At 41.9% G+C, this 15,926-nt stretch overlaps 1 protein-coding gene across 1 annotated transcript in view; it reads right to left on the minus strand.

Annotated features, from left to right (window-relative positions):
• dicer1 (dicer 1, ribonuclease type III) overlaps positions 1-12,311 on the minus strand; it is a 140,976-nt gene extending 128,665 nt beyond the window's left edge. The window contains exon 1 of the mRNA XM_073039417.1: positions 12,098-12,311. The gene's annotated coding sequence lies outside the window, so the exon portion shown is untranslated. The remainder of the gene's footprint in view (positions 1-12,097) is intronic.
• Positions 12,312-15,926: the final 3,615 nt, after the last annotated feature.

Raw genomic sequence — 15,926 nt, forward strand, 5'->3', positions numbered from 1 at the left:
AAAAGGTTGTTGCACAAGAACTCATATGAGGGGGGACGTCACATGATGACGTAGGATCGAGACGTGGAAATCCAGCTCTCCCGTAAAAAACCAGTAAAATAATGTTTAAGTGAAGAAAAGATAGTAAATACTTTTTTAAAATTACTTATAAACTACTCAGGATTGTCTTAAGATATGTCTCCTAAACAGAAGCAGAAGAAAACTACTACTTTGAAGACAGCACAAGCTGGAAAAGAATCAAGGCCGGCCGCCATGAAAGAGCCTCGGGCTCAAGTGCATTTACCTCCGGCGATACAGAACAGTAAACTGCGGCAAGATCAACCGTTTCCAAAAAAAAAGAGCAACAGGAATTGCGCATGCGTGAAGGAAGGGGCATGCGCAAACACGAGCAACCCAAACTACAAATCCCAGCTATGATCAGAACTGAAAGTGAAAGTGAATATGAGATGGAATCAGATTTTCTGGATAAATCAGACGAAGGTGAAGAGACAAACAAAGAAGAGCATCAGGAAGAGGTTGGAGGTGATATTGGAGACAAAAAAATCTTTGGTGCAAATAATGCATGAATTAAAAGCATTAAAAATAATAAAAAAAGATATTAAAAATATGAAGATGTTTGATAAAATGATGAAAAGACAGGATAAAATGGACAAGAAAATTAAAAACTTGGAAGAAACAACGGGAGACACCATTGATAGAGTGAATAAAATGGAAGATAATATTTCTGCCTGGACATCAGAAAGAAAATGGTTGTTGGAAAAAGTGGATGTACTTGAAAATTTTAGCAGATGAAATAATATTAAGATTGTTGGACTTAAAGGTGGTATAGAGGGAGAGGATCCAATAAATTTTTTTCAAAAATGGATTCCGGAAATGTTGGAAATGGAAGAAGGAACCCAGTTAATTGAAAGGGCTCACAGAGCCTTAAGATCAAGACCTCAAGTTGATCAAAACCCATGATCAATTTTGATAAAATGCTTAAGATATCAAGATAAAGAAATGATCCTGAAGGTGGCTGCCCAACGTGCCAGAAAGAGAAACGGGCCACTGATGATAGAAGGGAAAACAGTTCTTTTCTATCCTGATATAAGTTATGACCTTTTGAAGAGAAAGAAGGAATTTAACCCAACGAAAAAAGTTTTATGGGAAAAGGGTTATAAATTTATATTGCGCCACCCGGCAACCCTGATAATTTTTTTGGATGACGGAAAAAGATCTTTTACTGATTATCGGGATGCGGAAGAATTTGCATAAGAACTCCCAAATATTCGCTAACCACAGCCAAAGATTTAAAAGTGAAACGGATTAAAGATGAAGACAGGGACAGTGAATGGAGTTGATGGATGTTTAAGGACAGAAGAATATTTAAATATATTCTTAATTATATGATACAGGGGAGAAAGGTAAAAATTTGAGAAATATTAATCGAGAGTAGTGATATTATTTTTTCTTCTCTTATATATACACTTTTTTATGTTACGGGGGAGCTGGGGGAACTTCGGATCGATTGCTATGGGATTCACGTGTGTAATCATGGTGATTGCCATGACCCGTACAACGGAGGGGGGTAATGTTGTGTTTTTTTAATTCACATTAGTAGGGGGGTATTTTGTTATTTTTTTCTTTATAATCTATTTTTCTTTAATCTTTCTTTCTTTGCCTGGACAATCGGGGGGGGGGGGGGGGCGGGGGAGGAGACACATAGCAACACAGAGAATTTTAAAAAGATTCCCCAAGGAACTACGAAAGTTGAAAAGTTAGGTATTACTATAGACTGGAGTAACCCTGTTAAAAATAATGACTAATTTACTGAATTTTTAAAGTTTTATTGTTAATGGGCTTAATGGACCGGTGAAAAGAAAAAGAATTTTAACATACATTAAGAAAATGAAAATAGATATAGCTTTTAGCTGCATTCCATTTGAAAAAATTACTTATAATTTAAGAGATAAATATGAAATATTACTGAAAATCTGGCGCCCTTATTTACAAAAGATAGGATTAAATATATAGGTGCTCCGAAGATAAAATTATTGGTTATTTGGGGAAAGAAATAAATATATATACTAAAGCTATTATGAACTCCATGGAGCAAGTGGGTATCTTCTGATATCCAGGCCTTCTTTCTTTCTTTTTTTTCCCTCTCTTTCTACAGGGATATGTTAGGGGGGAGGGGTTAAGGGGAGAGGGGGGGGGGGAAGGGTTGATAATTTTTTTTCCTTCTGTAACCATTTGAAAATTCAATTAAAATTTTTTTTAAAAAAGAACTCATATGATTGGGATGTTATACTGGTATAATTTAGGAATATAGATTCAAAAGAGAGAGGCCCTCCACTGGTCAGGTTCGACCGTGGGCTGTTGTGTCTCAGCTGTCAATGTGATACGCAAGCCAGGGCAGTACAATATGGCGAGAAACTGTGTTGCCAATGTAGGAGCTGATGAATCCAAAGGATTGAAAAGAAGGGATTATCGATTTAAGAGAAAAGGAAGGAATTGTTCGCAAAGAGTCATGAATCTTGGGAATTCTTAGCCTACACAGATCCATGGTGGATATATTGAGCATATTCAGTATTTAGAGAACCACATCAATTACAAATGCACACAAACTACCAATGAAATGGTGGTAAATGAGATTACTATGGTTAAGAACAATCAGATATGGCTTTAACAATGCCCTATAGTCATTTAATTTATCTTGAAATAAACATGAACATTTTATTTACTTTCCCAATTAGTGCACTTGCATTCTAGCCTTGACAGTACCAGTTCAACTCAAGGCAATCCCACGTTGAGTTCAACATCAACTGACAACCCCTATAATGCTGCTGGTGCCAAACTACATTGGCCTCTGCCATTCCTTTGGATTCATCAGCTGCATGGCCAACAGCTTGCCCTGGCTTGCATATCACACAGACAGTTATGATATAACATTTGTGGTTGATGCCGACCAATGGAGGGCGTTATGGATCCTAGTATGGCCTAGTAGCTCAACCTAGCCTCAAGATGCAAATTCATTCCTGTCTTTTAAGTGAATAAAGGTAATGGAAAGGAACTACATGTCATTTCTGTATTTTTTTTAACCCTTTATCACATGTCACAAATCTGAATTCAGATTAACTCATGTAAATTTGAAAAATGTTTATCTAAACCAACATCCAATCTGTAGGTAAACCAACATATAACTTACTATCCAAGATGTTAAAAGAAACGTGAACTATGCATTTTAGATCACAGGTCCTAAAATGTTAACTGACTGAAATCATTCAATAGTCATAAAATATCTAGACTAACCTGGTTATAGTTCAGCACTATATATCATTTGTTTACAAACCCCATTTCCAGAAAAGTTGGGATATTTTCCAAAATGCAATAAAAACAAAAACCTGAGATATGTTAATTCACGTGAACCTTTACTTAACTGACAAAAGTACAAAGAAAAGATTTTCAATAGTTTTACTCACCAACTTAATTGTATTTTGTAAATATACACAAATTTAGAATTTGATGGCTGCAACACACTCAACAAAAGTTGGGACAGAGGCATGTTTACCATTGCATTACATCACCTTTCCTTTTAATAACACTTTTTAATCGTTTTGGAACTGAGGATACTAATTGTAGTAGATTTGCAATTGGAAATTTTGTCAATTCTTGCTTGATATAAGACTTCAGCTGCTCAACAGTCCGTGGTCTCCGTTGTCTGATTCTCCTCTTCATGATGTGCCATATATTTTCAATAGGAGACAGATCTGGACTGGCAGCAGGCCAGTCAAGCACACGCACTCTGTGTCTACAAAGCCACACTGTTGTAACCCGTGCAGAATGTGGTCTGGCATTGTCCTGCTGAAATAAGCATGGACGTCCCGGGAAGAGACATCGCCTTGATGGCAACATATGTCTCTCTAAAATCCCAATATACACCTCAGAGTCAATGGTACCTTCACATACATGCAACTCACCCATGCCGTGGGCACTGATGCACCCCCATACCATCACAGATGCTGGCTTTTGCCCCTTTTGCTGATAACAATCAGGATGGTCGTTTTCATCTTTGGCACGGAGAACTCGACGCTCGTTTCTTCTGAAAACTAGCTGAAACGTGGACTCATCTGACCACAGCACATGGTTCCACAGTCTTTCGGCCCATCTGAGATGAGCTCGGGCCCAGAGAACTCGCCGGCGTTTCTGCATAGAGTTGATGTATGGCTTCCTCCTCGCGTTATACAGTTTCCAGTTGCATTTCTGGATGCAGCGACGGACTGTGTTAAGTGACAATGGTTTTCCGAAGTAATCCCGAGCCCAGATGGCTATAATTGTCACAGTAGCATGACGGTTTCTTAGGCAGTGCTGCCTGAGGGCTCGAAGATCACGCGCATTCAACAGTGGTTTCCGACCTTGCCCTTTACGCACCGAGATGTCTCTGAATCTTTTCACAATATTATGTACTGTAGATGTTGAAAGACCTAAATTCTCTGCAATCCTGCGTTGGGAAATGTTCCTTTTGAACTGACTAACAATTCTCTCATGAATTTTGGCACAAAGGGGTGAGCCACGACCCATCCTTGCTTGCAAAGACTGAGCCTTTGATGGACGCTACTTTTATACCCAGTCATGATACCTCACCTGCTACCAATTAGCCTGCTTAATGTGGAGTCTTCCAAACCGGTGTTACTTGAATATTCTGTGCACTTTTCAATCTTATTTTAACTCTGTCCCAACTTTTGTTGAGTGTGTTGCAGCCATCAAATTCTAAATTTGTGTATTAAGGGTATCCAAAATACAATTAAGTTGGTCAGTAAAACTACTGAAAATCTTTTCTTTGTACTTTTGTCTATAAAACCTTTATTTAACTATAAAGGTTCACGTGAATTAACATATCACAGATTTTTGTTTTTATTGCATTTTGGAAAATATCCCAACTTTTCTGGAAATGGGGTTTGTAGTACTACTAAATCTACTTTTCACTAAATGTATGGCAAACTGATGGTTTTTTTCCTCTAGAGATACATCACAAAGGATGTAGATCATGTTAGCCCATGTCCTGGTTAGAGAACAAATCTGAGGTGAGAAAGGAAAGATTTAAACGGTGCCCTAGTGACAACTTTCACACAGAAGGTGATGGACAAAATGGTAGAGTGAGGTTCAAGCCCAATATCCGAAAGACACTCAAACGAGTAGATAAATAGAAAAGTTTTAAAGGGATACAGGCTGAATTCAGGCAAATGGAATTAGCTCAGAAAGACATCTTAGTTAGCATGGATGAGTTGGGCCAAAGCACCTGTTTGCCAGCTGGCTCTTTCTGCATTTCTCCACCAATCAATTTCACACCAATCAAAGTGTTATTTAAGTCGATTTGGTGAAGTTCGAGACACATTCGATGCAAAACAGCTGCCATTACTTTCTATAGTGCAAAAACCAACCATAAAAGGCAGTGTGAATCCCCACTGCATATGGTGACCCTATGACCTCTGTCTCAGAGACTAATATCAGGACATCCTTCAAGAGAGTGAACGCCTGCAAGGCCCCAGTGGTGTACCTGACAGGGTACTGAAGCCTGTGCAAACCAACTGGCTGGAGAGTTCAAGGACATCTTCCTGCTGCAGTCAAGGGTTCCCACCTGCTTCAAAATGCTGTCAAATATTCTGGTGCCCAAGAGCCAGATGAGCTGTCACAACGACTATTGCTCAGTAGCAATCTCATCTACTGTGACGGACTCCTTTGGCTACACTTTACTACTCCCTGAAAAATGACCTAGACCTGCTGTGATTTGTGTACCACCAGAATAGGCGATCTGGCCAAGCACATACCTGCCATTTCCCCATAACCCTTAATCCCCAGTACACAGAAATACATCTAACTCTCTCTCAACCTCAATAAGACCAATGAGTTGATTGTGGACTAAGGAAGCAGAAGCCCAACACCTTGCCTTATGGAGTAATCAGCAATAAGAAGGGTGAGCATCATCATCAAGACTTGTGCTGGCCCAACACATTGATACAATCATGAAAAAACACAAGACAGTGGCTTTACGTCATTAGAAATTTAAGGAGATTTGGTATGTTAACTGAAGACTAGCAAATTTCTAGATGTAGGCAGGAAAGCACCCTAACTGGTTGTATCACTGTCTGGCACAGATACTCCAATGCTCAGGATCAAGAGGCTGCAGAGAGTTTCGGACTCAGCCAATTCCATTACGGACACAACTTCTCTGCCAGAAGACATCTTTAAAAGGTAACGGCCTAAGACAGCATCCATCACTGAGAACCCTCACCTCCCAAGGCATGCCCTATTCTCATTACTACCAGAGTCTGAAGAGCCACACTCAATGTTTTATGAACAGTTTCTTCCCCTCCACGATGACTTCTGAATGGCACATGAACACTACCTCACATACCTTTACACAGTTTATTATTTGTAAATTACATTAAGTTTTTATATTGCACAATACTGCTCTGGCAAATCTACTAAATTTCAAGATAAAAATATAAGAGTGTAATTCTCCCAGATTCAGTTTTATTTTGTACACATCTGATCCATAATTGATAACCTTTTTCACATCAGTGCTGTTCTTTAGGAAGTGTGAAATACTAAAGGCTATGAAGTTGTGGAAGAGGTCATTAATTATTTCCACCAACCATGGTTTTGAGTGAATCTGCTTGCTTATAAACTGAAATAGCAATGTTGCTGTAGGTTTGCCCAGAACAGCCCAATCATATACTCATCAGCAAGTCCTTGAACAACTGATCTTTCTCCTGCTGAAACATCTGTGGACAAATGTGTGACTATCAAAATTAAATAACATTGATTATTGAATAATCACCACCTAAACTCATCTGTCAAGTGTAAAATAAAGTCCAGGTGAGATGCAGTGGGAAGGATTTTGGCCAATTACCATTGCCCCCTCACTGCCAACCTCACCTGCAAATACCTAGTCCACAACCTCATAAGTTTCCTTAAATATCTGCAATTCCTTTGCTTCTAACCTTTAACATTTCCACTGATGTGGAAACTTTACAACTTCTCCCTCGGAGTGTCAGACACCCTGAGCCAATAGGCTGGTCCTGGACTTATTTCCACTTGGCATGATTAACTTATTATTTAATTATTTATGGTTTATATTGCTATATTTCTTCACTATTCTTGGTGCGGCTGTAATGAAACCCAATTTCCCTCAGGATCAATAAAGTATGTCTGTCTGTCTATCTGATCTTGAAAGTTTCCAGTATTTTCTGCATTTACTCTAAACTTGCCTCACTTGTCCTACAGACATTCTGAGGAATAGTGCCATAAATTGTTAGGTAATATTTCAATGAAACATCAAGAAAAAATACTTGCATCTTTTTAAACCCTCCATGATTACAGTATTTCAGAAGTAACTTAGAACCAATGAAATATTTACTGAAACAGTAACTACTGGAAAACATAAAATCTGGTTTTCTAAAATGAAAACTGATTCTCCAGATCCACATGAACTAACATTAATTTTCAGAAATAAAGACTATGTATCAAGTGCTTCTGCAAAAGGAATTACTTTTATTTAGAATAATTAATAACCAGCAGACTCATAATCAATTAGATAGCAACAAACTGAGAAAATATGGTCGGGTTAGAAAACAAAAGAACCTAACATAAAGTGTACCCAGCCCATCAGAATATGGCCAATTGTTAAGCATAAGCATCATTTTTCATCAAGGCAAAAAATGTACATTCAAATTACTTTCCATGCTGAGGACTTGATCACAGAAAAGACACAATGACGTAGGTGAATAAAATATTCCCAGGGCTCCTAATTCAAAGAAAAGCATTAGTGCTGAACAGTGATTCAGCTGGCAATAATACAAGTATTAATTACCAATTCCTAACTTCCTTCATGAACTACTACACTCCTCCAGATGAAAGAGCTTCCACAGAAATGGTTACATCATGTAAAATCTGTAACGCAGGAGATCCATTAACCCACCTTATCCATGACAGTGAAATAAACTACACAACCCAATCCAGCCTTTGAACTTGCATTTGTGCTGGTCACAGTTCTTACAAATAGATATATAAATCAAATGTGGCAAAGGTTTGTGTCTTTACTACAGTTCAGACAGCAAGTACCTGACCCATCACTCTCAGTGCCTCAACTGCCTTCTAATACCTCAATCAATTGCTTTGGATTACCAACAGAAAGCATCCTTTCCAGATGTGTCATGTCTTGACCTGGCAAGTGCTCTACACATGTCTGCAAGAACCAGCAGTTGTAGACACAGTTTGGCATGCCTGAAAAACCACCCTAACCTCTGTGGACTATCTGCATTTTTCACTACCTTGGTAAAGAAGCCAACATAATCATGACCCCACCCATCCTGGACATTCACCTCCCCACCGCCTCCTCCACCCAATTAGGTAGAAGATATAAAAACTTGCAAGTATGTACCACCAAGTGTTATGATTACTGAACAGTCCTCTAGTACAATAAAATGGACTCAACCTCACAATCTACCTCATTACGACTTGCACCTTATTGTCTGCCTGCACATCTATTTTGCATTCTGTTATTGTTTTTAATCTTGTACTACCTCAATGCACTGAAATGAATGGATCTGCATGGAAGCATGCAAAGCAAAATTTTTCCATTGTATCTCAGTACATGTGATAATTATAATTCATTTTATCAAATCTTCTCTGCACTCACTAGATGTTTTGGGTGGAGACCTTTCTTCGGGACTGGAAAGAGGGCGCCAAGGTTGAGGTGGAACAAGAACCACGGTGACGGGCAAGTCCAGGCAATGTAATCTGATAGAAAAGGACAGTGAGACTGAGGGAAGAATATGCAGATCAACAGGGGGAGAGAGAAAGAATACAAGATGTTTTTCCTCTAATTATGTTCTGCTAGTACAGTACAAGAGATGTGGTTTAACTACTATCGTACACAGACTGGCATTACCCAATTGAGTGCTTCAGGTTTTGACTGCAATCAGCCAATTGTATCTGCGCCAATGAAAACTATGACTCAGACTAATCCCATCTTCCAGTACACTCAGACCCAGCCTAACGCTATCCGCAGAGAACTGATTTGTTACAAAACGGTTATTCAATTCTTTTTGGAAATGTTTTAAAATAACAAAAATTCATCCTAAACAACACTTAAGATTTCTCATAACCAGTTGCCATTACAGTAAACATTCAATCAGCCAGAGAGCTTTACATATGCTGAGCCACTCACAGACGATCACTTACTAATTTACGCTCTGCCTCCCCCACGTGTGTAAACGTTCTTGCTCCCTCACCAATAATGTCTGGAAAGTGGCCTGCAACTTCCAGTGAGGGGAGTACATCTAAGATGTCTAGGAAAAGCATTAGCATGGATGTGAAACAGCATTTGGAACCTGGTGAGCATCAGGCTGATGATGGTCCACTTTGAAATTGGCTACATCAACGATCAGAACAATTATAAAAAAAATGCTGGCAAGATAAAAGCTTCTGCGGCAACAACCTCAAAGTTATCATCAACAAAGGTCATTTGCTTGAAAAAAAGGAAAATAAAGATATGGGTGGATGACCAAACACAATGAAACATGCCCCAAGCCAGCTGATAATAATGGAAAAGACAAAAAGCATCTTCAATCATATTCAAGAAACCAACCACTGCCAGCAGAGGGTGGTTTCATACATTTAAACAGCTCAGTAACCTTGATAGCATACACATCTCTGGTGAAGCAGCTAGTGCAGACAGCAAGGCAGCTCAGGATTTTCCTGCAACGCTGACGGCCATAATCGTAAAGGATGATTTTCCTCCTGGGTTTGTCTTCAATGTGGATGAAGCAGGCCTATTTTGGGAAAGAATGCCTTCTTATACTTTCTCCTCCCAAGAAGAGAAACTTGCATCTAGGTTCAGGCCGCAAAGGACTGATTAACTTTCTTGTTAGGCAATGCTAAAGGCAACTTTAAGTTAAAGCTTTTCATTGTGTATTACTCTGAAACACCATGAGCGATGAACGACATTTTAAATTCAGGTCTACCAATGATTTGGAAATCAAACAAGAAAGCCTGGGCGACCACTGATGTTTTCCAAACTGAGTTTGTTTCACATTTTCGTCCAGCAGTGAAACAGTATTGTGAGGAGCATGACCTTGAATCTAAAGTATTGATGGGGCTTGATAATGCCCCAGGCCACCCTGAGAATCTAGACACACTTCGGACCTGCATTCCTGTAAATGCGGTTTACCTACCACCCAACACTACTTCATTACTCCAACTAACGGATTAAGGAGTAATACTGAATTTTAAAGCCTACTACCTTCACTGCACATTCAAGCAACTTGTAGAGGAATTAAAAGGCCAAGGAAAACAATCCATCAGGCAATTTCAGAAAAACTATGTCATGAAAGCTGTAGACAATATCAGAGCAGCCTGGGATGAAGAAACTTCGAACTGCAGGAACTGAGTGTGAAAGAAGCTATGGCCAGAAACTTGCAACGATATCCCAGGATTTCAGGCAGAACCAGTCAACCAAAACATTGTTGAACTAGTCAATAAAGTGGGGTTAGAGGATATTAATGATGACGAAGTTGAAGAGTTACTGCATTCTCATAGTGAGAGCCTTAACAACGAAGAGCTTCGGGAACTGGCAGGGCAACACATCCTGGGTGAATCTGAGGACATGGATGGAGAAAAGGAAACATCAGCAAGAAACTTCACCACAATCACACAAATCATTGGTCAGGGTTCATCGATAATGACCCTGACCAGGAGCGAATCACTAAGGCAAACAGGTGTTCTTGACATGATTTCCTGCTATCAAGAACTGTTTCATGAGAAGTAACTTAAGAAACGGCAGTCAAATCTCGAAGCCTACTTGAAGAAGAAGCCAAAGCTCGAGGAGGACCCGCAGCCTGGTCCCTCCCCGAAGATGTAACCACCACCTGCTTCCGTTACTGCTCCACTGATGTACAGGTTAGGCCTATTTACTTCATGAATTACTGCAGAAAATAATAAATCATATCTCGGGTTTGACTTTTTTTAAAAAATCAGACACATATGTCAATTTATATCATGCTATAATGACCCCACACAGCACTGATCTACACAGCACTCCAACTTCGAGCAGCCCACCCTCAGTGCTAAGCAGGGTCTGAATATACTAAAATCATAGTCTGCAGGTACTGCTTCAATTCCCTTTCAGGGAGAGTTCCAGATACCCACAGGCCTTAGTATTTCTCCCACACCCTGACTATTAACCCCGGCCCCATGAAAACCACCCTTACTGTGTGAAACCTTATCAAGCTTTCCAAAAGTTAGATCATTCCTCAAAAATTGGGCTTCCCTTCCCAAAAAAAGCCGAGGTCAGTTATAAACCCCCTTGCCTCACCTCCCCCAAAACAAAAACTCAACAACCCCCACCAAAAGCAGAAGCCTACACCACTGGCTTCCCAAAATTCAAGTCGGAGTCAATTGTAGCACATCCACACTCCCAAATCGAAGTTCGAGACTGCCATTCACTTTCCCTCCTCCCACCGTCCCCTCAAAGCAAGCCTAAATGGTCCCTCCTCCTCAATAGGACCTCGGGGGAATCCCCCCTCCTTCCTCCCCTCTACCCATACTGGGAACCTCCTCCCCAAATCATCACTCCTCTTGCTCCATCTTCCCCCCCCCCCCCCCCGGCGTTGTTCCCTGACATACCCCCGTCCCTGTGGTGGGAAAACGAAGAGTAGAGGCGGCACTTCCCACGATCAGCACCCCTTCCCTCCCCTCCTATAACCAGCCCGAGCCGCTAGGCCCCGGCCGACCTTGGCCTTGGCCCAGTCTGGGAGACCAACACACACCACCCCGCCCCCGCCCCCCCCCCCCCCCCCCACACCGGCCTGAAGAAAAATAAAACTTAACGCATCTGGAAATGACCCCCCCCCCCACCCCCCATGCAAGCCCGAAACATAAAATCGATCGCGATGCCTTTTCGGAGGGAGGCGAGGATTTACTTCTGCGACGTGCGCGGCCCTGCGGCGCCGAGTGGCGGTTGCTGGCGATCGGTGGCGCGCGGTCGGGCTCCCGCCAACCTCCCCCCCCCCCTCCCTCTCTCCCGCCGCGGTCCCCCCACCCGCCGGGCGCTTACCCCTGGCTGCAGCGAAGCATTGAGCGCGGCGTGGCTCTGCGAGGGGGAGGGGATAAGGATGGCGACGGTGCCCACTTCCCTCGCTCACTCGCCCTGTCTCCGCTGCCCTCCGAGCTCGAGGTAAACCGGCCTGGGTTGTGGTGGTAGCCGGTGCAGCGCGGCAGTCGCGCTCGGCCGCTGCTCTCCGTGTCTCCTCACTCGCGCTTCACCTGGTCAGGCCCTGCCGCTGCGCGCGCACTCGCCCCGCCTCCCTTGACCCCGTGCGGCCGCCTGCCATTGGAGAAGGGCGTCAACAGCCGTGGACCAGGTCCAATCAGCCGGCGCGTCACGGCGGGCCCCTGCTCAGGCTGGACTAACGCGGGGATAGGCCGTATTCAGAGGCTGCCATCTTAGACGTGACCTTTCAACCCAGTCCTGGCGGAGGGTCTCGGCCCGGGGCGTCGATATTTTGTTCCTTCCCACGAATGCTTTCTGACCTGCTGAGTTCCTCTTGCATTGTGTGTGTGTGTTACTCTGCGTTTCCAGCATCTGAAGAACCTCTTGTTTACCTTTCAACCAGTTCTCCACCCGATGGAAACACAAGGAGGCTACGGTCGATCCCACGCAACACACACAAAATGCTGGAGGAACTCAGCAGGTCAGGCAACATCTATGGAAATGAAGACGTTTCGGGCCCAGATCCTCTGGTATAGAGTCTCGTGTACCATTGGCTCCGGTGATTTTACCCGTCCAGACACTGCCTGACTGATTTCCTCCCAGCAGCTCGCTTTTGGCTCCAGATTCCAACATCCGCAGCCTCTTTCGTCCCATCAATATTACTTCAGGATTCAGATTCGTTGATTAATCATATGTACATCGAAGCATACAGTGAAACGCGTTGTTTGTGTTAGCAACCAACACACCCAAAGATGTACCGGGGGCAGCCCACGAGTGTCACCACACCGCCAACACAGCATGTAGAACAACAAAACAGAACAAACCAAGCAAGCAACAAAACAATAAGAGCCTCTTTCCTCTCTCCCTCCCTCCCACTCACCCACAGACCTCTAATCCCAGGACAGGCCATTTTCACCCTCCTGCGAACTCATGGATTTACAGTTATTGGTACTTCAGCTTCCCCAGCGGACTCGCAGACTTGAGGCGCGTGTTCTCAGTATATTTTAGTTGCAGTTTGTGTTTTTTTACATGTTGGTTGTTTGTCAGTCTTTGTTTACGTGTTGTTTTTTTCCCCTTTGTAAATCCTATTGTATTTGGGTTTTTTTCCTGTCAATATGTGACCCTTCCCATCTCCCGCAGAGTCTGTATTTTGCAAGCTGTGAGAATGTCCAGCAGGAATGAACTCGGAAGTTTTATCTGTTTACGACGAATTTACCCATAAGGAATTCACAACTCGCCAGGTTCAGAGTTCAAAGTAAACTTATTATCAAAGTTACTATATACCACCTCGACATTAATTTTCTTACAGGCACTTACAGAAGAAAGAACTATAATAGAATTTATATAAAACTATATATAAACAAAAAACAATCAATGTGCAAAAGATATGCTGTGCAAATAAAAAAATAATTCCGAGAACATGAAAATTTAAAGTTCAAAGTAAACTTACTATCAAATACATACGTTTCCAAACACTGCCCTGAGATTTTTTTGCAGATATTCACAGTAGAACAGAGGAAAATGACGCAATAGAGCCAATAGGCACCACGGTAGCATAACGGTTAGCACAACGCTATTACAGGTCTCGGGTGCCGAGTTCAGAGTTCAGTTCCGGCGCCGTCCTCTCTGTCCGTTGTCTCCGTGGAATGTGTGGGCTTCCTCCCACAGTCCAAAGACCTAGGTCAATCAGTCATTGTAAAATTTAGGGTTAGATCGGGGTTGTTAGGGGTTGCTGGGCGGCGAGAGTCGAAGGCATACTCCGCTCTGTATTAATTAGTTAATTTAGATACCTAGATTAGTTAGGTGGATAAAATTACACACAACCGGTGCAAAAGAAGTCAAATTATGTAAACTAAAACATAAATAAGTAGATGATGCCGAGAACACGAATTGTAGAGTCCTTAAAAATAGGTTGTGCCTCTCCACAAGAACATTCCCTCAGGATGCTGTAAGAAGTACTAATGGAGACTTCACCCTAAGAACAAAACAGCCTCTTTTCTATGTAAGAACTATAGAAATCAGTTAACAATGATGAGTTTTCCCCTGTATATAATTCTTATCTGAAAGAAACGAAAAAGATCCTTGCTGGGTATGTTGAATTTCTGTACTATTTAACTAAAAGACATCACCATTCCTTCGTCAACCAAGTCTAGATGGAAAATACCCTTAGAAATCCAAAGTTTAAACCCAGGATCCAGTATGCCAGGCAATCTGGACTGCAGGTTATTGGAGTGAAGGGTGATATTTTCGCTGCATTGCCCTCAATTTGTCGCACCACCACAATGTTCTTGTGGAGAAGCTGAGCAGCTGGGAAGGGTCTGGGAGGAAGAGCTGCGAGTAGAAATTACAGCTGAAACATGGGAAGACATCTGTGATGATGCAAGGAAAATTTCAGTTTGTAATAGAACAAAAGCATTGCAACTCAAAATTCTGCATACAGCCCGTCTGACTCCAGATCATCTCTCGAAACTTAAGACGGGTTTCTCCAATGTGTTCTAAATGTAAAGGAAATACTGGAACTCTCACCCACTGTTTTTGGACGTCCCCAAGTTCAGGCGTACTGGAGTGATATTTTGGGTGAAATGGAAAAGATCCTGAAGATGGAGCTTGAACTGGACCCAGTGTCTTTTCTCTCATGCTTACCCAGCAGTCGTATTATTAACGCACATCAGAAAAAACTTTTTAACATCCTGACTTTTTGTGCAAGGAAGAACATTTTTCTTTGTTGGATATCCGACAAAGCCCCTGGACTTTCTGGTTGGCATAAATTAATAATGGAATACGTTCCTTTGGACTTCTTGACATGTATGGTACACTCAAAAACAAAGAGTTTAAATAGGCTGGTCCTGGACTTTTTTCCACTTGGCATAATTAACATTATTATTTAATTATTTATGGTTTTATATTGCTATATTTCTATGCTATTCTTGGTTGGTGCGGCTGTAACGAAACCCAATTTCCCTCGGGATCGATAAAGTATGCCTGTCTGTCTGTAAAACATGGCAACTTTTTCTACAATACCAGTCTGCTATACTGATAAGGCTTTTGTATAGGGTGGTGATGTCTATACTTTGATGGAAGTGTAATGATAGCAGATATCTGTGAGGGGAAGAAACATAAATGTACTTGGAAATTGAAAATTTTGTTATGCCGAGCAAAAAATATTAAAAAAAAATAGGTTGTGGAATCAGTTCAGAGTTGAGGTGAGTGAAGTTACCCATCCCAGTTCAAAAGCCTGGTGCTTGGAGAGTAATAACTGTTCCTGAACCTGGTAGTGTGGGACCAAAGACACATGTACCTCCTGCCTGAGGGCAACAGCAAGGAGAGAGCATGGCCAGGATGCCTATTGATCGATGTGCTTCCAATACCCTCGAGGGTAAGGGGTGACCATCTGACAGTGGGGATAACTCAGACGTGTTCATATTGAATTGATCCCTGAATGTTGCTTTTAAGAAACAGAAATTCCTCATCATAAACAGAAGAAATTCTGCAGATGCTGGAAATCTATAGTAACACATACAATGCTGGAGGTATTCAGCAGGTCAGGCAGCAGACCAGGGCTCAAAGATCAGTTAAAGGAGTTTCTGGCTTCTTCCCGCAGTTCTGATGAAGGCTCTCGGATTGGGACATCGACGGTTCATTCCTCTCCATTGATGCTGCCTGACCTGCTGAA

Source organism: Hemitrygon akajei, chromosome 3 (genome assembly GCF_048418815.1).
Source record: "Hemitrygon akajei chromosome 3, sHemAka1.3, whole genome shotgun sequence".
In the NCBI taxonomy this organism is placed as follows: domain Eukaryota; kingdom Metazoa; phylum Chordata; class Chondrichthyes; order Myliobatiformes; family Dasyatidae; genus Hemitrygon; species Hemitrygon akajei.